Source organism: Protopterus annectens, chromosome 5.part0, assembly GCF_019279795.1.
Source record: "Protopterus annectens isolate FY-2018-M chromosome 5.part0, PAN1.0, whole genome shotgun sequence".
NCBI lineage: Eukaryota > Metazoa > Chordata > Ceratodontiformes > Protopteridae > Protopterus > Protopterus annectens.
Genome location: NC_056735.1, coordinates 1,607,816,501 through 1,607,837,859, shown reverse-complemented (window position 1 = coordinate 1,607,837,859; position 21,359 = coordinate 1,607,816,501).

Sequence of the window (21,359 nt, the reverse complement as noted above, 5' to 3'; positions counted from 1 at the left end):
AACTATATACTATGTACCCTGTTCTCAACATTTAACAGTCATGGACTCACAATCCTCTCCTAGTGTACTGGTAATGTAAATGTCAATATATGACTATAAAGATGGAAGTTGTGACTATGCAACTATTAATGTCATCTTATGTCAGTATTGCATTGTGTTGTGTATTGGTAGTCCCTCCAGTTGCATGACAGAAGCTGGGTCCTTGGCACATTCAAAGAGTTTCCCCTTAGTTTTTGCTATCCAGTGAGAAGTATCATTCCCTTGCTTCTACTTAATGAAAGCTGTGGTGCCGTCTGGCAACTGACATGTAACTTATACCAAATTTGGATGATTTGTGCAGGTCTGACACCCCTTTTTCCCCATGTCTGTGTTGTAATTACATCAATGGGCAGTGGCGTTTACTTAAGTGAATTGTAATGTGACTGTGTAATACTGTAAAACATAGCATTGCTCAACAGCATATAACAACAAGGGTATAAAACCCCAACTCCTAATGTATTGACAGACTGCACAGTAATGACAAGTTGGAAGTTATACATACTATGCCATCCCATTAGCTGATATGCATTGTACCTACTCATTGCAAGGTATGGATTATTTGTCACACTGCTACAACCTTCACCTCATTGTATTTAAGCCCCTCCCCCCGCCTAACTCATATTCTCTTTACTTGTGTACTAGTTAATGCCATAGGAAAAATAAAACACCAGCTATCAGAAAGCATACATTTGAAGGGAGTGTTGCAACAATGTGGAAGACTGCAAAATGTGTGATGTTAAACAGACACCAGTAATTACTGGATCACAACCATTCACATACCTTAACAACAATTTGGACATTGCATCAGAAGTACATTGTGCCATGGAGCTGTTATAGTTACATTAATAAATGTCTGTTCGTGTTTATAACAGTATTGCTTTCTGTCATGCATCAAAGGTAAACTCATTCACATGATGGCTGGCATATCATTAGCATGGCCAAAAGATTTTAATTAAATTTTTGCCATAGGACGTGAACTGATATTTTACTGTTACATAACTCTGAATAGCTAAGCTGCTCTCTGCTAACCATCATGAAATGTTATAGATGCAAAAAGTGATTTATGAAATTGTGCATGGTTTAAAAGTGCTAGAGAACATTGGGGATCAAAACCCTCCCCCTGTCACATCCATAATACCTCAAATCACAATTGTTCAATAAGTCATCATGGCATGTCAGAAACTGTTTTAACACCTCTTCAATGTACACCTCCTTTGATTCAAACCCTGCATACTTAAATCATGCTAGCATTTGTACCAGCTGCTGATGCCACAGAAGAAGTTAGACAATATTTGTTAAACAACACACATTTGAAGGGAGTGTTGCAATAGTGAGGAAGAGTGAAAAATGTGTGATACTAAACATATACCAGTAACTGGTGGAACACAACCATCCATGCACCCTAATAAGAATTTGAACATCAGATCAATAACACATTGAGACATGGAAGCCATTACAGTTAAACAAATAAATTTCTACTTATGCTTCTATCAGTATTTTTTTACTACACATCGAGGGAGAAGCTCATTCATGTGATGGCTAACATATCATTTACATGGAAAAAGATTTTTCTATTCATTTTTTTGCCACTGGATGCGAACTGCCAGTTATTGTTCCCTAATTATGAGTAGCTAAGCAACTGTCTGCTAACCATCACATGTTATACATTCAAAGCATAGGTCTTCTGCTTTAAAACCCAGTGTACGTGTCTGGTGTCATAGATTTGTGACTTAAGATGAAATGTTGAGGTAGGGAATGATATTAAGAATCATCAAGGTACACAACTGTTAAATGGAAACCATGCTTGAGTTCCAGATCAATGTAGTATCATGTGATGGCACAGAAGAACTTATACTGCATGTATCTGACAAGTGACAGTTGGAGGAAATGCTGACAAGGGAAATACAAGGGAAAATATAAATGCAGCAGGATGATGGTGATTGATAAGAACATATATAATCTGGTGGAGTGTAACCCAGGACACTCATAGTTACATTCTCTATATCAGTGCATTATCCAGTGTTGCAAGTCAGCCTGTCTGACTTGATAAAGTCTTCAGTGAGATATATCAGTTAAATGTGCACCATCTGCAGACTAATATCAAGCAACCTTACATGTTGAATGGAAGACAGTTGCGTACTGTGAAGAAAAATGTGAAACAATATCCCATACTCGGTGAATTAAAACCCTGCACTGAATGCAATGGAAACGATTTGTTGCGTCACTCACATGTAAAATCATGAAAACAGCAACATAAAACAGCATCCCCTTACCTTACCATATTTTAGTTATGTCAGAATTGCTTACTGATGTGCACTGACACTCATTTCAGGTGCACAACAATGGAAAACTCTTAGTTTGTGAATAGGAACTGACATCGTTTTCATCATAGGATTAGAACTAGAATTACCATCTGTTCACTGTGCTATGCCAAGCACCCAGCAATGAATTCATACAGAAACAGGTATTTCTGTTCATAGGCCATTCACGATCGTGTATGTGCTATGTTTTATCTGTTTTTGGAACAGATCAGATGTTGGAAATTGGGGATGAAAATGGCAAGCTTACAGAGATTAGAACACTATGGGAGTAATTCAGAGATCGGAATGGAACGGGATGGAATGGTTTCTCTCAACAACTTCCCAAATTAAGTATGCTCATCTGCATAATCTGAAACTTTATGGATACTCACATTGTAAATATATTTATCAGAGTAGCACATTAAGTTGGCTGACCAATTGTATCAAATCCACCTGTGTAAATCACACACAAAGATAAGTTGAGAGTTAGATGTTGGGAGCAATTTTTTTGTGGGACCACTGCCATTTTTTCAATATTTGAGAGCAGACGTTTGGTGAAAGAAGTCAGGGAGGTTAGGTAGCAGGAAAAGAGTCACATGGCTGACAGGGTGTGGGGTAACACACTGAGGGAGGGGGAGCACATTAGTGAAGGAGACATCAGGCAAACAGATGGAAAATAGTGGTAAAGGGCGGATTGTATAACATGACAGGATTGGTTATAGATACAAAAAGGAAGGGGATCACCAGGTATGTGTATAGGGTGGGTTGTTCAGAGATACATACTCTGCTAGCTTCAACACAGTGATAAATCACTTCTGTATGAGTTGTCACCACTAGTTCCTACCTCAAGAATTACAGACAATACTAGGCAAGGAAGCACCTCAGTGAGTCAGTGGTGCATTTTCTCAATACAGCTAATGTGGGCATTGAACTTCATGTTCATCATCTCATAAGTTCTACCAGCTCCTGAGAGGGAACAAAATTGCTGCCTTCACTGTCACTGCTCCCAGTGGGTACCAGTGCACCATTGCCAGGGAAAGAGCTACCTAATGCAGGTGGTGCAAGTAAGGCAGGAGGTGTAGAGGCAATGCTTACAGGCTATAAAACAGTTTACTTTCAAAATACTAAAACATAAAACATTTTTTACAAAATTATTGAATTGTTTATCTGCCTTTGATAATACCAAATTACCAAAATGTCGGAAATAGTAACCACAGCAATCAACATTCAAATATCAGAACTTCCAATGTCAAAAGTTCATGTTACCATTAACATTTTTGCAAGGGGAGGGCAAGCCCCCCTGCACCCCTTGCATATTGTATATACCAATTCCAAGACTGCAGTACAGTGAGGAAAAAGAAACATTTCCTTATCCACATGGTATCGTGATCTCAATTCAAAACGTCAACTTCATATTAGTAAATGTGTACTCACTTTTGCTGATATGAATTCAAATATTTTCAGCTCAACATTATGGACATTGGTAGAACACTTATTTGACCAACCCATATTTGACAAACTGCCAATCCACAGTTTGATAGTAAACCTTGTAACCCACAAGCACTGGGTACCTCTTGTGGTGGTGGTGCTGCTGCCACTGTCACCTGTGGGGTGATAGGAGGCCTTACTGGAAGGACTGGTCCAAGACTCTGTGCTGCTGCCTATACCAGTAACAGAAAAGATAAAACAGAAAAAAATAAAATAAAAAATTATGAAAAAAGGGGAGAGGAGAGATATACAAAAGTAATGAAATGGTATGCCTAAGTATTTTTTTCATAATCAGACATTACAGTTAAGCACAATGGCAGCTTAGGACATACACATTTAATATAACATCTTAATTACGTTATTTATTATTGTATTCCTTTAACTAGAAGGAAATAATACATTTACACCATAAAAACATCAATATTTTTCATTTCTGTGTTGTTGGGAATTGACTGATACATGCATCATAACATTTATCAGCGCACACTCCGGCACTGCAGAACATCCATAAAAACAGTTTTCAGTGCACATAACAGTTATCATGATGAGACACTTCATATATACAGAACATTCATCATAACAGTTGTCAGTGTACATAACACTCCACTTACATATAAATTAGCCCATATAAATATCAAAGCCCCTTTATTGTCACATTAAGAGATGCTAGTCGACCTGGCCATGAATCCTGCTCCCACTGCTACACCTGTTTTGGATGTGTCAATACTCAGGAGAGGCCATCCCCATGATCGTGGTCATGTTGGCACCTCCCCCGGCAGATGATGGTCACTTTCAATTAGCACACCAATATCTAGCCAGGGTCATATGGAAACCAGTGTGCAATCCATGTAAGAGCCAATTCTCATGACTGTAGGTATGCATGGGAAGATGACCCTTCTGCCATGCATGTTTTTTTCCTGTCCAGTAGGCCACAGCATAGTGCTGTCCCACATGATCAGGCTGTGTCCCTGCAGACTCCAAGCACTCCACCATTGGCCATACCACATCCCCCCATACAGTGGACAGGAACTTCAACTCATTAATAAACCCTCCCCACACCAACCCTCTAAATGCTAGCCATAAATCCACTTCTTCATTTTGTTACAATTGAGCTTCAGACTCAAATACTTCCCCTTGAAAGACATGAACTTCTGTACCTCATCCCCTACCTCTGCAGAAGATGATGATAGATGTGTGCTTCCATTTAAACATTGCAACACTGGGTTCCCTATGTCTAATGTGCAGAGTGGCTAGCCTATGCATAGGTAAGCACAGTCTAGTGTCTTTGTGTGCATCATTGTAACTTTTTGTGTCTGCTTAGTTATTGTTTAGTTATGTAGTGTAGCTTCCTCCCACACCTATGTAAATAATGATAACTGCACCCTGCCCTTATATCCTTCTGACCTGAGCTGCCTATGTCTGATGCTCAAACTCCCCACCCTATACATGGGTAAGTGTAGTGTAGTGCTTTTGTATGAATACATTTTTGTTTGTATCTGCTTAGCTCTTGTATATTTATGCAGTAAAGCTATGTCCAATGTGCTGCCTCTTAAGTAGTGCAATGGTGTATTATGCTCACCTCCATCTGGCATGGTCATCACCTACTGCTGCTGGCTCATCCTCTGATATGTCTGTCTCAAGTGCTGCTGCCTGTTGTGCTAGGATGTGCTGTCCCTGTCCACTGTCATCCTGTTATATGTGTTTCTAGAGTAATATATTATGCAGAATGGTGCAGTTAGAATATTGCAAATGTGATGGGATCATACTGCAGGGCTCATTCAGATGTATCCAGGCACTGGAAGCCTGTGAATGGGCATGGTTGTAACCTTGCTGTATTGGGTTATGTGGATTTCTCATTGGAGTCATGAGCCAAGATTATAGGGCATATGCAGCATCCCCCACAAGATGTCTCTGTGGGAAGTCACCCTCACAAACTGATGATAGAGGTCATTTTTGTGTCATATATGTGAGTGCAGAAAACTGTTCAAAAAGGCAGACCCAGCAAACAAACCAGCAAATAAACACAATCCACAGCACTATGGAGAATGAGACATCCAACCAAAAGGTTTTTTTTGTTGTAAAACCAACTTTAATCCTTAAAAGTGTAAGCGCTTTCATTTTTGTACACCAAAAACTTTTTCAGATACATTTAAAAATCCAAACAGAATTGTTTAAATCTCCCTCCATGAAGTTAGAAACACACCCACAATCCATTACATCAGTCAGAAAGCTAAAGTCAGAAATTTAAAGGCATATACACAGCATAACAAAGGGAGTATATGCAAACATAAATAGTATTTGTTGCACTTGTCCTAAAAACTAATAAAATATATATGTGTGTATATATATATATATATGTATATATATATATATATATATATATATATATATATATATATATATATATATATTATAAATAGTTAAATGAATGAGAAAAAAATATTGCAGTAATTCTGTAATTTGGCAGATCAGGCTGGAAGCCTACATGCACCCGTGTTTGAATGGAATGATTAGTATGGCTCCAGTTTTAAAACTTAAATCTTTAGAACATTAGTAACAGAATTACTGCAGTATATATATATATATATATATATATATATATATATATATATATATATATGCCTGAGATACTTCTGTACTAAGTTATTGTCAGTCTGTGCAGTTTCATTTTTCCATTATATGGTTTACTCTGTCACAGGTCATTCATGGACATATGTGAACATTGCTTGCCTTGTCTGTAAATGTGTTCATCCACTTGTGTGATTTCCCCATTCCTGAGTGGCATAAAACTGTAATCAGCTATTATAGCTTTTTAAAATACAAATCACAAAATTATTTTTTTGACAAGTAAAACTGACTCATAGTATAAACACCCCCATTATATTAAAAAGGATGCTAAGATAGCATATCAATGCAGCTGTATCTGAAGCCACACATAATGGTAATAGCTTCTGGTCACTCTTACATATAAAGAGAGAGAGATATTAATGCATAAACAGTTAAAAAAGAGTAAAAGTCATAATTTTCTTTAAAGAAATGTATCTTGTGTTGTAAGCTATGCTGGATGCTAAATTAAACAAATGCTGAATTGTATCTGGTTCCATGTAAAATAGTAATAGACTACAGGAATAAAAAAGCTAAATATTTTAGGCCATCTTGAATGTTTTTTTCTCACTATAATGCATACATCAGAATGTGGACTAGTCAGCAGTTACGACTGTTATTCAGATAATTGAATGTAAATGCATAAACCATTTAATTGATTTCATCTGCATGCAGTTCTACTAATTATTCAGTTCCAGTTTGTGTTCCAAATCAGTAAGAACCACAATACCTATGCTAGAATGGCTTCATGCACTATTGGATTTTTTGGTAATTTTCCATTTTGACTCGTGTGATACCACAAGTATGTAGGAAAGATTATTTTAAATATGCTAACCATATGTCTGTGTGTGTGTGTGTGTGTGTGTGTGTGTGTGTGTGTGTGTGTGTGTGTGTATGTATATATATATATATATATATATATATATATATATATATATATATATATATATATATATCTACAATTCTCTAGTACTTGAATCCATACAAAACAGATATTTATCTACAAAAACTGCATAGAAATCTATATGAAAATTATTCTTTAGCAGTTCAAACTTTATCACTTGCCAAAACATCAGTGAAGACTTCCATCTCATAAAATTGCTTCAGCATTGCTATGCATGACACCCGATTGATTGAACTAGCATCAGGAATTTGAAACACTTTAGTCAGATCAATACTGTGTGAGTCATCTTGTGAATTATTATTTCTACTTATCTGAGCAATCCTTGAACTTCTGACAAGAGGCACAATTCTAAGAAGCAGTTATCTTTAAATGTATTGCTAATGATCTTGTATTGCTAGATACTTTTAAAGCAATTGACTAATATTCTGACTAGCTTTTAAAGATCAAGAAATTCTTAACATAAGACTGGCTACTTTGAAATAACACAGTAATAAGAACTAAAGTCCACACACACACACACACACACACACACACACACACACACACACACACACACACACACTTATACATGCATGCACATGCATACACACACACTCCTGTACTTTTCTTGTGAAAAGGTGCACACAAGTACGTTCAATCAGCACAAATGCAAAGTATCATGGATTTTATTTTTACTCATCATTCTGTGAGTTAGAAATAGAGAAATATCATCTGTCTTTGTGAAGAATTATTTTTCTTACTTAGAAACATTGCCTTAATGTCTATCCTGCTCATTATGAAAATAATGTTGCATACACTATGCATTTTAAACTATATACAACAGTGCAAAGAAACAAAATGGCTACTGCAAACCTGGAAAATTCAAGTAAGATGAATTTACTCAACTTGAACAAGTAGCTCTAGATAAGGAAAAGGTCTAATATTTTTGGTAATATGCTAGACATTTTGGACAAATTAAGTCTGGGTATTTGTTATGTGGAATATGCAAACATTAGTTTTGTTAGTTTAAGTAAACAACAAGTCATGCAGAGTAATAGCCAGTTTAAAGTTATTGGGCTCTGTGCTCTTTGCATTGTTTGGTGGCTGGCATAAAGGATAATATGTTTACCTTAAAAAGACGAAATACAGGCTTTGATTCTCACCTTTGGGAAGCATGTCTAGGCTTTAAAAAGTCCCCTAGAGTCATTAGCTTATTAATTCCCTATGAAACCAGAAATCATGGCATTATTTTCTTTTATTTTTAACAAGGCAATAACAGTGATGTTAATATCTTTTTTTATTAAGGACGTCCCATTCTTTATAAAAAAAGGAATTTACATTTTTGTTCACTCACGTGCTCTTTGTCTGCAAAAGTAGAGTAATCTACTTTCCTTTGTATGTGTGTTTGTATAGTGAGGTGTGATGATGTATGTATGACTGCTGCATACATGATTATTTTGTGTGTGTGTGTGCGTGTGTGTGTGTGTGTGTGTGTGTGTGTGTGTGTGTGTGAACAAGTTTACAGTCTCCAGGACTGCTAATTAGCAACACTAATGTTAGGAAGCTTGTGAAGGTCTACATGTGAAACTGGTGATGGGCACTACACTCTTTTCATGCATTTGTTTCAGCACATTATTTCTAATATGTAGCCATTGAGAGTCATATGTCAATTTGTATTAAATATTACCTGTTTGTGAGTGTGATTGTGTTTGGATACATACATAGATAGCTAGATAGATAGCTAGATAGATAGATAGAAAGATAGATAGATAGATAGATAGATAGATAGATAGATAGATAGATAGATAGACATATAGCTAGAGATGTAAAAGAAATGATACACAAATGACAAAGGGCAGATTATGTTTACGCAGTCTTTTGGACTACTTTGAGAAGGTCACCAATACAATGGATAAGGGCAAAGTGGTGCATACTGCCTACCTTGACCTGACTAGTGCGTTTAATACAATACCCCATTACAACATTGTAAACAAACTCATGGATATAGGCATAACCCCCTGTTAAACACTGGATAGCTAGCTGGCTCTCAGATAGGGCCTAGGAAGTTAGGATATGGGAGACAACCTACAAAAAGAGGTTGATCAGTGACAGAGTCCCTCTGGGCTGTGGGCTCAGTCAGCTCCTTTTTGGTACCTGTTTCATAGAAGCATACCTCTCAACCTAGAATCATGAAACATCTGCACAAAGGCTCATGACAAATAGGTACAACTGGCCAAAAATCTGTATGCTGATCAACATAAAAATTGCACATATAATTATGTAACCCCACCCACTCCAATGGAGTTGTGGGATACCAACTTTTAAATGCAAACCGAAGAACAAACAAAATATGATCATGAAGCACAAAATAAACGTAATAATGCTTTATTTATATTAATATTTGAACTTGTTTCTAGAATATCAAATCTTGTATAGCATGAATTTTCTGAAGGGTGAAGTCTAAAACATCCTGTCTGCTGCTTGCCATTATTTTTTGATTTCAGTCCTCAAAGATCTGCCACTGCCAGTGATTTGCCGGAAAATTACAACGTTATAAGAACCGGACCAATGCCTCTCAATCTTTTAAAGTAAGAAATCTGGACAGACAAAGCCAGAAATAATGGGAACCAAATAAAGGCACAGAAATATTTAATGAGTACTAGTGACAATTTCTAAATACTGCTCTTCCAAACTTAGAATGTTGCTGACAGGATAACAGATTTTGCATAGCATGAATTTCCTGAGAAATGAAGAAATAACTAAGACAAGTCACTCACTCTAATTAATCAAAGGTAATGCCTGCTGCCTTAGTGCCTTGCATTGTATATATATTCTAGACCTTCTGCGAAAATCTAGTGTTGACTTGAGCTACAGTGTTTATGACTTTGTGGTATGTAAGTGGCGGTATTAGCTGGGCTGGCAGGAGGGTGTGTGAAGTGATACTTTAACTCTCCCATGGAATAGAACAATTTGCTTTTTCATCTTCTTTTATTTAACTGCATTGTATAATGATGCAATGTATTCCTGCATATTGTCTATCTTTTTGTTGTTATATCTTACAGTCAGTAAAAAATATCAGCTGAAAATACCTCATTTATTCTAGTAGTAAGCACATTCAATCTACTGGAAGTCACATTTCTTAATCTAAGATTTACTCAACATCTTTGTCACTTGAACTACTGAACGCTAGGACTCACACTGTGCAAAACATTAATAACTAACTTTGGTAAAATTGCTACTGCTAGTACTTACACTCTTTTGTGTCTTCCAAATATTTTATGTCCCATGTCTTTCCACCAAATTTCAAACATATCTGCACTCAAAACTGAAGCAGACATCTCACAAAAAAAATATTGCCTCCACTCACATAGCAAGAGCATGTCTGATTATAGCACTCATATCACTTTAGTGGTTAGAATATGCCCAATATCTAAATATGATACACAAAAACTTCCTAGATTCAAATACTCCCAAATACACAGTCATTCAGTACGTACTGCAGTGGTACTGAGAACCTCAGAGGCTGAGATCATCCTATTTCCATCTTCCAGAACCCCCACACACCAGCAATTACTGTGGTGACTCAGTATTTTTCCAAAGGACCTAAATCATGCAACAACTTTTTGAACAATTTTCAAAAAATTGATACCAGACAGACTTTTTCCGATATGCCCTTAAATCTTATTTAGACTTAACCTGGATGTTTTTTAGACAGGCAACTACTACTAAGTACTTCTTTTGCACCATCTAGGTCACTGTTCTAAGATACACTAGAAAGAATGCAACTTTTAGACCTTTTAGAAGAATCAGAGCTTCCCTTTCCCCTGGCCTCCCTCGCTCCTGTCTTCACTACTACTGAAGTCAGGCTTGCTCCTTTTTCTCTTTTGCTTCCTCTATTCAAGGTCAATAGATGTGAATCTCCCACTCCTCCCATGTTCAACAGACCAGGATCATGACCCTCTTTTCTGTCTATGTGGAGAGGATCCTGTCCTGACCTGTATCTTCTTCTTCTGCACTGATCCAATGGGATCTTTATTTTCTCCTTCTTTGTAACTCTGCTCCACAGACTCTCTTCTGTAGTTACTAGCTGGAGATCGAGACTGTGATGGCCCAGAAGATGAGCTGACACTACAATGTTTATTACTTTGGACAACGAGATGGAGGCAACGCCAATGAGGAGACAGTACAGCTAAACAAGATAACCTTCACTAAAAACCGATACTGCTGCACCTTGCTGTAACTTACTGAAAACACCACCACAACGTACCAAACGATATATCCTTTATTGATTTACCTAGGTTTCGTTCGTTCCTACGAACTTCATCAGAATACATTCAACAGTTTATCCACCACAATTTTATACTGTTTTACATATTCTCAATTGAATAATTAACATCAATTCCCTCATTAATTATATAATAACTTTGTTACTTAAAGGGATATCACATCAACCATATAAAATGGTGCTTTATGATAAAATCTGCTCCATATTTCCAGTGTATATAAAACTATTTACATTTAAAAACTATAACCTAAAAACATAACAATAATGTATGTATATATATATATAGCAGCCCATACCTTATGTATTGTAAATGTGTAACTTGTAACTACAAATAAATTATAACTTATAACATTATAATAAGTAATAATGTGTATACCCAATCATGAATTACTATATTGTGTATTTAAAAACTGTAATGAACTAAATATAACCAATTGCTAAATTTGTTCCTGTCTATTGTTGACAATAATTTTCCTAATAACTTTATTATAAATATTATAAATTTTATAGATATTATAAAATTATTAGACCATATATACATGAAGAATTTACACATACTATGGTCATATACAATGTTAACAATAATAAATGTTATTTAATTATCATACGCAGGGTTGGTAACGAAAACAAACAGTTATCCAAAACTAACTTCCAAGCCATCGGGTAGCAGTAAATATCACGAACTACATAATGTCAACGCATTTCATTGCGTGGATGGTATGACAAATAATGTGAGTGATAAAATCCTGTGTAGGTATTCTCATTATGAAAATATGCCTAATTATAATATATGCACTACTATAAAGGAATCCGTTAACAATGTCATTGCTTGTGCATCTAGTTCCAAGTGTAATGCTGCCATGAATGTATGTGAATGTATATCGGTGGGGGTAAAACATCAGGAAGTTCATAATAATATTGTAGATGATGAATTAATGAATCTTAGTACATATGAATATGACGGCATGATGAGTAAAGATGATTATAACAAAGATGGGGCTATGGAATTAAATTTGATTGAAGAAAATAATGAACATGGATGGTGTAATATGGAACAAATTAATGAAGTCAATTTCTTTATAGATTGTAACCCAGACACATATACTCAATCCATTTTGGATTTAAATACACATGGTATTGTGAATAATAATATAACTGATGGTGAAAATGTTATTAATGTTATTGAACATGAATTTTTAAGTAATCCAAGCATAGTAACCAATGACAATCAGGACTTTAGAATATTTAATTATTCCACTTTAACTAATAATGGAAAGCATGTCAATTTGTTTAGTAAAGGATTTAGTTTTGTCCCCTGTAAAAAAGGAAATTTAGTGGATTCTATACTTGATTTAAAATTGTTCACACGAAAATTGAATTTAAAAGCATTTTTTCAGAACAAAATGGAAGGCCAAATTGACCAATGTAACAAGTTTACTAAACCTAGTCTTTTTAATCCGCCCATGAATGAAGATATAGCCATGTTTGAAAAAATCAGTGAACATGAAGTGAGAAGGTTTCATAAAACATATAAAAACAAAATACATTCAAATATGACAAATGAAGAACAACTTCTTTTTGAAGAAATAAGTAACAACAAGAGTATAAGGATTATGAGGCCAGATAAAGGCAATGGTATGGTCATAATTGATAGCAATGACTATAGTACACATATGACCAACATGTTATTGGGTGATACTTACGTGGAAGTGAGTAAAAACCAAATTAATATAGCCTTTAAAAGAATAGATATGTTATTAGATGATATGCTTTATCAAGGTGAGATATCAGAAAAAGAACATGAATATTTGTATAACGAACACCCAATAATCAGATATGTTATTAGATGATAAAGATACACAAAGGCCTCAATAATCTTCAGTTCCGACCCATAGTGGATGGGAAAAGAAGTAAAACTTGTTATATCAGTCATTATTTAGATTCTTTTTTTAAGGAAAGTATGACAAAATTTAAATACATCACTACATCACTTGGGCTTCAGGCCAGTTATTTTACATTAAGAAGGTTCGTGGTCTGCACTCTTGTGGGAGAAGAGGCTGGACTCTGCCCTTCTGAGCTGGGAATTTCTGGTTAAAGGTTTATAGTGCCTGAATATTTGAACTGTATCTTACTGAAATTGGTTCACCTTGTTTGCTCTAGCATAGACTAGATCCAGGCCTGCTGAATCTAGCTTTGTTTATATGCTTGTTGTTTGTTTGCTTGTTATTTCCCTGGAAGCTAATTCCACCTAATACGCAACTTCTCAGCACTTCTGTGGATCACTAGTGATATCTGCATTGCTTACTGTACTTATTTCCTTGTTTCACTTGAAAGAAAGTTACTGTTTGTCGTTTTGCATTTAGTTACTTGTAACACATTGCACTCAAGTTACCTGGCACTTGCTCACTAAAGCAATTATATAAGTCAGCACTAAAAATTAAAAGCACTACACCCTCACTCCCCACTGGCCCTTGTTTTCAATTAAGGATTTCCCAATATTATTCTAGCATGTCCAAAGGTCAGTTGTCAATCTCCTCTCCGGTCCAGCTGGTGAATCTGGGAATCTTGAGGCAATGTTATAACTGCCTCATGTACACAGACAACCCTCTCCTCCTCCCACATAACACAAATACTTGAGAGATGCAGCTATTTAGCCAAACTGGAGGCTGAGCTCTCTCAACTCAGGACTGGCAAGACCAGACAGGAGGAGAAGGCAACTACACACACCACAAAACCAGCCTCACATAATGCTACCACTCCACTGAATCAAACACATAAACACACAAAGACATACTCGGAGGCTATGAGTAAAATTTACCTAAACAGCAGAGGCCTCCAAAGCAGACACCCAAACAACTGCTACCTCAAGACACCCCACAAGCAACACATAAACCACAAAAGCAGTGTGCAAAGCAGTCACAGCCCTTAAGGCCAAATACAACACCAAACATACTTGTCATAGGTGACTCCATAGTCAGACACACTGACGTCCCACTCACCAGGCTGAACAAGGAGAGGGTCACAGTAAGCTGCCTATCAGGCTAGAATCCGCCACATAACACAAGCACTCGGGTCACTCCACGGCAAGTACAAATATGACACAGTCATTGTCCATGCTGGTGTGAACGACCTGAGACGTACCTCCCTGGACTACATGAAAAGAGACATAGAGGAGCTCTCTGATTATGTAGCCCAGGCAGGTATGACCCTAACCCTGAGCAGTATCCTTCCTTCACCAAGAATGATGCCACAATATAGAGACAAGATGATCAGCTTTAACAATTGGCTTAATGTCTGGTGTCATTCAAAGGGGATCCAGTGTCTGTCTGCCTGGGATGACATGCTTGACAAGCCACGCTGCTCAAGGGACGGCTTGCACCTGTCACCCCTGGGATTCCGGATATTGGCTAAGGCTCTTGCCACCCCCATAGTGCCTTTTTTAGGCAAGGCTCAAATTCTAAACCTACCACCCTAGAAAACAAAATGGGAAGAAACTGAGGGTAATGCTGCTCAATGCCAGAAGTCTAAATCTCAAAATGCACGCACTCGAGGCCCTTCTCAGTATGGAGAACATCGATGTCTGTGCTGTAACTGAAACCTGGTTCAAAGCTCCTGAGAGCACCCCGGCACTATTAGGTTTTACCTCATATCATGCGTTCTGGCCCCAAAACCCAGACCACACCACAAAAGGAGGGGGTGTATCCATATTCATAAAGGATACCCACACCTCCAGGTTGGTGGCAACGCACAAAGCTTCAGAAACCATCCAGGTGCAACTAACCATAGGCAAAACTGCTCTACAAATTGTAGCATGCTACAGGCCACCCTCTCAAACTCAGGAACCCCACACAGCCTTCCTGAAGACACTGGAGGGTATAAATGTATCTCCAAACACCATCATATTGGGTGACTTCAACTACCCGAATATAGACTGGGAACATTACTCAAGCCCTAACTTTCTAGCCCAACGGTTCCTGGAGTTCATAAATTCAAATGCCATGGAACAGCTAGTCACTGTTCCCACGAGAGGAGAAAATATACTAGATCTCATTGTCACAAACATGGGGACAAAATGCTCCACACTGGAAGTATATCCCTCATTGGTGAGATCTGATCATAAACTAATCTCACTGGAAATCCACATCCCGCCCCCACCCCAAACAAAAGACCACAGTGAAGAACTTCTCTAAAGCAAACTTCACACTACTCAAGACTGGTGTGGTATCCTTCAAGGCTCCTGAGCCAGAGGAAACCACAACCCAAGCTGGGCGAGCCCTTACAAATCCTTTCTATGAACACCTCCAGGACTGCATGGATCAGGCAATCCCAAATAAAACCAAGACTCTTTCCACAAAGGGCAAACGTCCAGTCTGGTGGACCCCAGCCATTAACAAACTTTACAATAAGAGGAGAAAGCTATTACATGATAGAACAAAATCCATAAAAGGGAAGTCACCCCTGATCATTATTAGTAAAAAATACGAGCACTCATAAAATCAACTAAGGCCAATTTTGAGAGAAAAATTGCCATGGATTCAAAGGACAATCATAAGACCTTTTTCAGCTATGTTAGGAACCTGGGTGGAAACTCCCAGATATGCTCAGAATTAGTCCAAAATGATACAAAAATCACTGAACCCGCAGACATTGCCAACATACTGGCAGACAGGTTCAGTGCAAACTTCACCCCCTCCCCCCCCCCTAAAGGAGAGATAACTATCCCAGCCGAGTGTAGCCTCCCGGACATCTCAAATGCGCAGGTGAAAGCTGCTCTCTAAAGCTAAAAACACAGCATCAATGGGACTGGATGGTGTCCCCGGCTGTGTGCTACACGAGCTAAATGAGGAATTAACCCCACACATAAGGCAGCTGTTTAATCTCAGCCTTACCACAGGATACATGCCCAAGGAGTGGCGACGGCAACTGTGGTCCCACTCCACAAAGGCGCGCCTCACGGACCCTGGTAATTACTGCCCCATAAGCTTAACAAGTCTAGTCTGCAAAGCTATGGAGAGGATCATAATGGAGCTCATAAACAAAGATATAGGGACTTGCAGACATTGGACCCGACCCAGTTTGGCTTTGTCAAGGGAAGATCATGCCTTTTGAGCTTGGTCGACTTCTTCGAAACAGTCACCAAGGCCATTGATGAGGGAAAGGCAGTCCATACAGCCTACCTTGACCTTGCAAAGGCTTTCGACACAATACCCCACTCGGGTATTGTAGAAAAACTTACCAGCTTAAATGTAAACCCATATGTCACAAGATGGGTTGCAAACTGGCTTAAGGACAGAACCCACAGGGTTAGAGTTGCTGGCGCTGTGTCAGACTCCAAGCCTGTCACAAGTGGTGTCCCACAGGGCTCGGTCCTTGGCCCCCTATTGTTTGGCATCTACTTCTCAGAAGTACAGGCCAGCATGGGAGGACTTTGGCTGACAAAGTTTGCAGACGACTGCAAACTGGGCACCATAGTGGAAAGTGCATCGGACACGGATATCCTTCAGAAGGGACTCATGGAAACAGATAGCTGGTGCCAGAGCCATGGCCTGAAGTTAAACGCCAAAAAATGTATAGTCATACCCTTCGGGAAAAACAAGGTAACCCCAAGCTACCATATAGGTGGCAATCCACTAAGCACAGAAGAGGTTATCAGGGACCTGGGGACCCAGGTTGACAGTGGCCTTTCTTTGACACTCACATTGCTAAAGTGGTTAGAAAGACCTTCTACATTGCCCACCTGATCATGAAGGGATTCACATCCAGATCTAGTGAGGTCATTGTTCCCCTGTACTCTTCACTTATCAGACCAATGATCGAGTACAATGCCCCATTCGGGATGTATCTCACCCGACATCTGCAGCAATTGGAGAGACCCCAAAAGTTCCTCACCAAAAGGATAAAGGGACTCCAAAATCTGTCATATGCTGCCAGATTGAAGAAACTCCAGCTCTATTCAGTCGCATACCGTCTGTTCAGAGGTGACATGTGCCTGACATACAAGGCCATGTCCAACCCGGAATTAATGGACATGCTCCACCTCAAAAAATCCAAATCCACCAAAACCACTAGAGCAAGCGACTTAAACCTTAGCACGGATATAAATAGGACGTGCTGGAGGGATAGATTTATCACTCAGAGACTCCCTATGCTGTGGAATAAAATCCCGGTCCATGTGAGGCAAAGCACCTCGCTGACTCTGTTCAAGAGAAATCTAGATCTGTGGATGGGAGATCGTAGGTTTACCCCGGGAATCATCTCTGTGTCACTGCTGGACAGAGGCACAACAAACTAATGGGCACAGTATTTTTTCATATAAGGGGTGGCGTAAGCCACAAAAATTTGGGCTAGGCTTATAAATGCCTTAGGGCAGATAGCCTAGTATAAACCTATGAACCTATGAACCTATAAAGATTCATGGGATTTTTTAAATAGACTTAATAATATTAAAATGGAAGATGAACATATTTTTGTTACTATTGATGTCTGCAACCTTTTTACATGTATTCCAAATGATATCGGTTTAATATGGCTTGAATAACAATTGTTTGAGACACACTTATATGAACAAGAAAGAATTAATACATTGATTAACTTGATGGAAATTGTTCTTAATAATAATTTTCTGTATTTTGAAGGGTGTTATTACCAACAAACAAGTGGAATAGCAATGGGGGCACCATGTGCCCCCATGTATGCTAACTTAATCATGAGTTATTGGGAAAATAACTACTTGTTTCAATCAGAATATTATCAGTATATTAAGATGTATACCAGGTATATTGATGATATTTTTATTATTTGGAATTATGACAGAAAAACGTTAGAATCCTTTTTAGAATATATCAACACAACAGTTAGATTCTTAAAATTCACCCATCAGATTAGCAAGGACGATATAACATATTTAGATGTGAACATTATATACAGTGAGGAAACAAAAAGTTTGAAAACGAAAATTCACAGGAAATCCACATTTTCAAATGCGTATTTACATTTTAATAGCTGGCACCCTGACCATCAGAAAAAAGCCATTGTTAAAGGGCAGATGGTCAGGGCTGCCAGGATGGTAAGTGATGAAGAGGATTTTCAAAATGAATTACAATACATAATTACATTGTTCATGAATAGAGGTTACTCTAAACAGTTCTGTGATAATATATATCATGAAGTTAAAGAAAAAAGGAAAAATGGTATATATACATCGATATTAATATCTGGTATTTCTAATCAATTGATAAGTATTAACACACCCAATATTGAAAATAAATATAACACTGTTCCTTTATATATAACTACTTATAATGATTCTTATAAACATATAGAATCAATAATAAGAAAAAATTGGAATATGTTGGCAAATGATAGAACTTGGAAGCAATTTTTTCAGGGACCATTAAAATTTGTTTACAAAAAAGGTCCATCATTTAAGAATTTATTGGAATATAAAGGCAGGAAGGATACATGTATGAATAGGATCAAAGGAAATTATAAATGTGGGAAATGTACTATATGTAGCCATATAAACTGTACAGGTAATGAGGTAATAGTAAATGGTTGCAGAATCAATATAAAAGGACATTATGATTGTTACACAATGAATGTTGTGTATTTGGCCTTATGTCAACAATGCAAAGCGTTTTATGTAGGAAAAACTAATAGGTATTTTAGGGATCGTGTAAGAGAACATCTTTTGGACATACAACATCAAAAAACTACGAACGCTTTAGCAAGGCATGTTATGGATAATGTTCATCATAAATTCAAATTTTGTGTAATCAGCCAAATACAATATGATCAGCAAGGGAAGATTACAAAATACCATTTAGAAATGGAAGAATTAAGATGGCAACTTCAGTTAAATTCATATAATTGTCCAGGATTGAATGAATATTTTACGATTATGCCATTATTAAGGATTCACAAAATAAATGGTATGTAGTAAACATATAAGGGTTTATTGAAGTAAATTAATATTGACATGTGTTAATTATATGTCTTGAAGTCATAGGGTTATATGTACATAGGACATTAAATAACATTTATTATTGTTAGCATTGTATATGACCATAGTATGTGTAAATTCTTCATGTATATATGGTCTATTAATTTTATAATATCTATAAAATTTATAATATTTATAATAAAGTTATTAGGAATATTATTGTCAACAATAGACAGGTATAAATTTAGCAATTGGTTATATTTAGTTCATTACAGTTTTTAAATACACAATATAGTAATTCATGATTGGGTATACACATTATTACTTATTATAATGTTATAAGTTATAATTTATTTGTAGTTACAAGTTACATATTTATAATGCATAAGGTATGGGCTGCTATATATATATATACATACATTATTGTCATGTTTTTAGGTTATAGTTTTTAAATGTAAATAGTTTTATATACACTGGAAATATGGAGCAGATTTTATCGTAAAGCACCATTTTATATGGTTGATGTGATATCCCTTTAAGCAACAAAGTTATTACATAATTAATGAGGGAATTGATGTTAATTACTCAATTGAGAATATGTAAAACAGTATAAAATTGTGGTGGATAAACTGTTGAATGTATTCTGATGAAGTTCGTAGGAACGAACGAAACCTAGGTAAATCAATAAAGGATATATCGTTTGGTACGTTGTGGTGGTGTTTTCAGTAAGTTACAGCAAGGTGCAGCAGTATCGGTTTTTAGTGAAGGTTATCTTGTTTAGCTGTACTGTCTCCTTATTGGCGTTGCCTCCATCTCGTTGTCCAAAGCAAGAAGTTTTGTGTTCGTATTTTTTGGTTACTACAATGTTTATTATTTCTCTTCTGTTTTCCTTGTGCTTTTTTTAAAATTTTCTCCTGGGAAGAATGGATGGTATCCAGAGAAGTGGATCAATCTTGAGAGGCAGAGCATGACCTCCACCTGGAATTGCTTCTCATTGGTTAACTTTTTAATGTCACATCAGTAGTAAAGAAACAATTAAATTTCACATACTAGCAATCAGTCAAACACTAATGGTACATGTGAAAAATACACATCAAGCAATAAATTTAGGGACCACCTCTTATTAAGTTGCCTGTGAAGCTGTCTAGAAGACTGCCTGACATGAAACTTTTTTTTTCCTTTAATATGTTTTGCGAGTTTGGTATTCTATCTGAACTGAAGTTAGAAGCTGCATATGGTCTTCTGAAATTAATACATTTTTAAAGACTAGCGACCCTCCTTGGATAGTAGACAAAAAAGGAATATATATATATATATATATATATATATATATATATATATATATATATATATATATATATATATATATATATATATATATATATATATATATATATATATATAGATAGATATATATAGATATATATGTATAAGAACTGACTACATTTAATTCCTTCCTCTCATGCTTGTGATGGAATATTTGGTTAGGGCTCATACTTGTAGTGTTCCTTTTTACACCAAGTCATTTCCATTCCTGGAATTTCGGTGGAAGGTGAAGAATATAGTGCACTACCTGGGTGGCAATCAAACTTTTTTTTTTTTGCATGGCTTTCAGGACCATAAATTATACAGGTAAAAAAAATCTTACAACATGCACTTTTAAGTTCTAACAATAAAGCAGATGTCATGCCTCTATCTAATCTCCAAAACATGATACCTTTACTATTCTATATCCTGAGGCTGTAAGCACAGTTTTGTCCTGTCCATAGTGCTGTGTGTGTGTGTGTGTGTGTGTGTGTGTGTGTGTGTGTGTGTGTG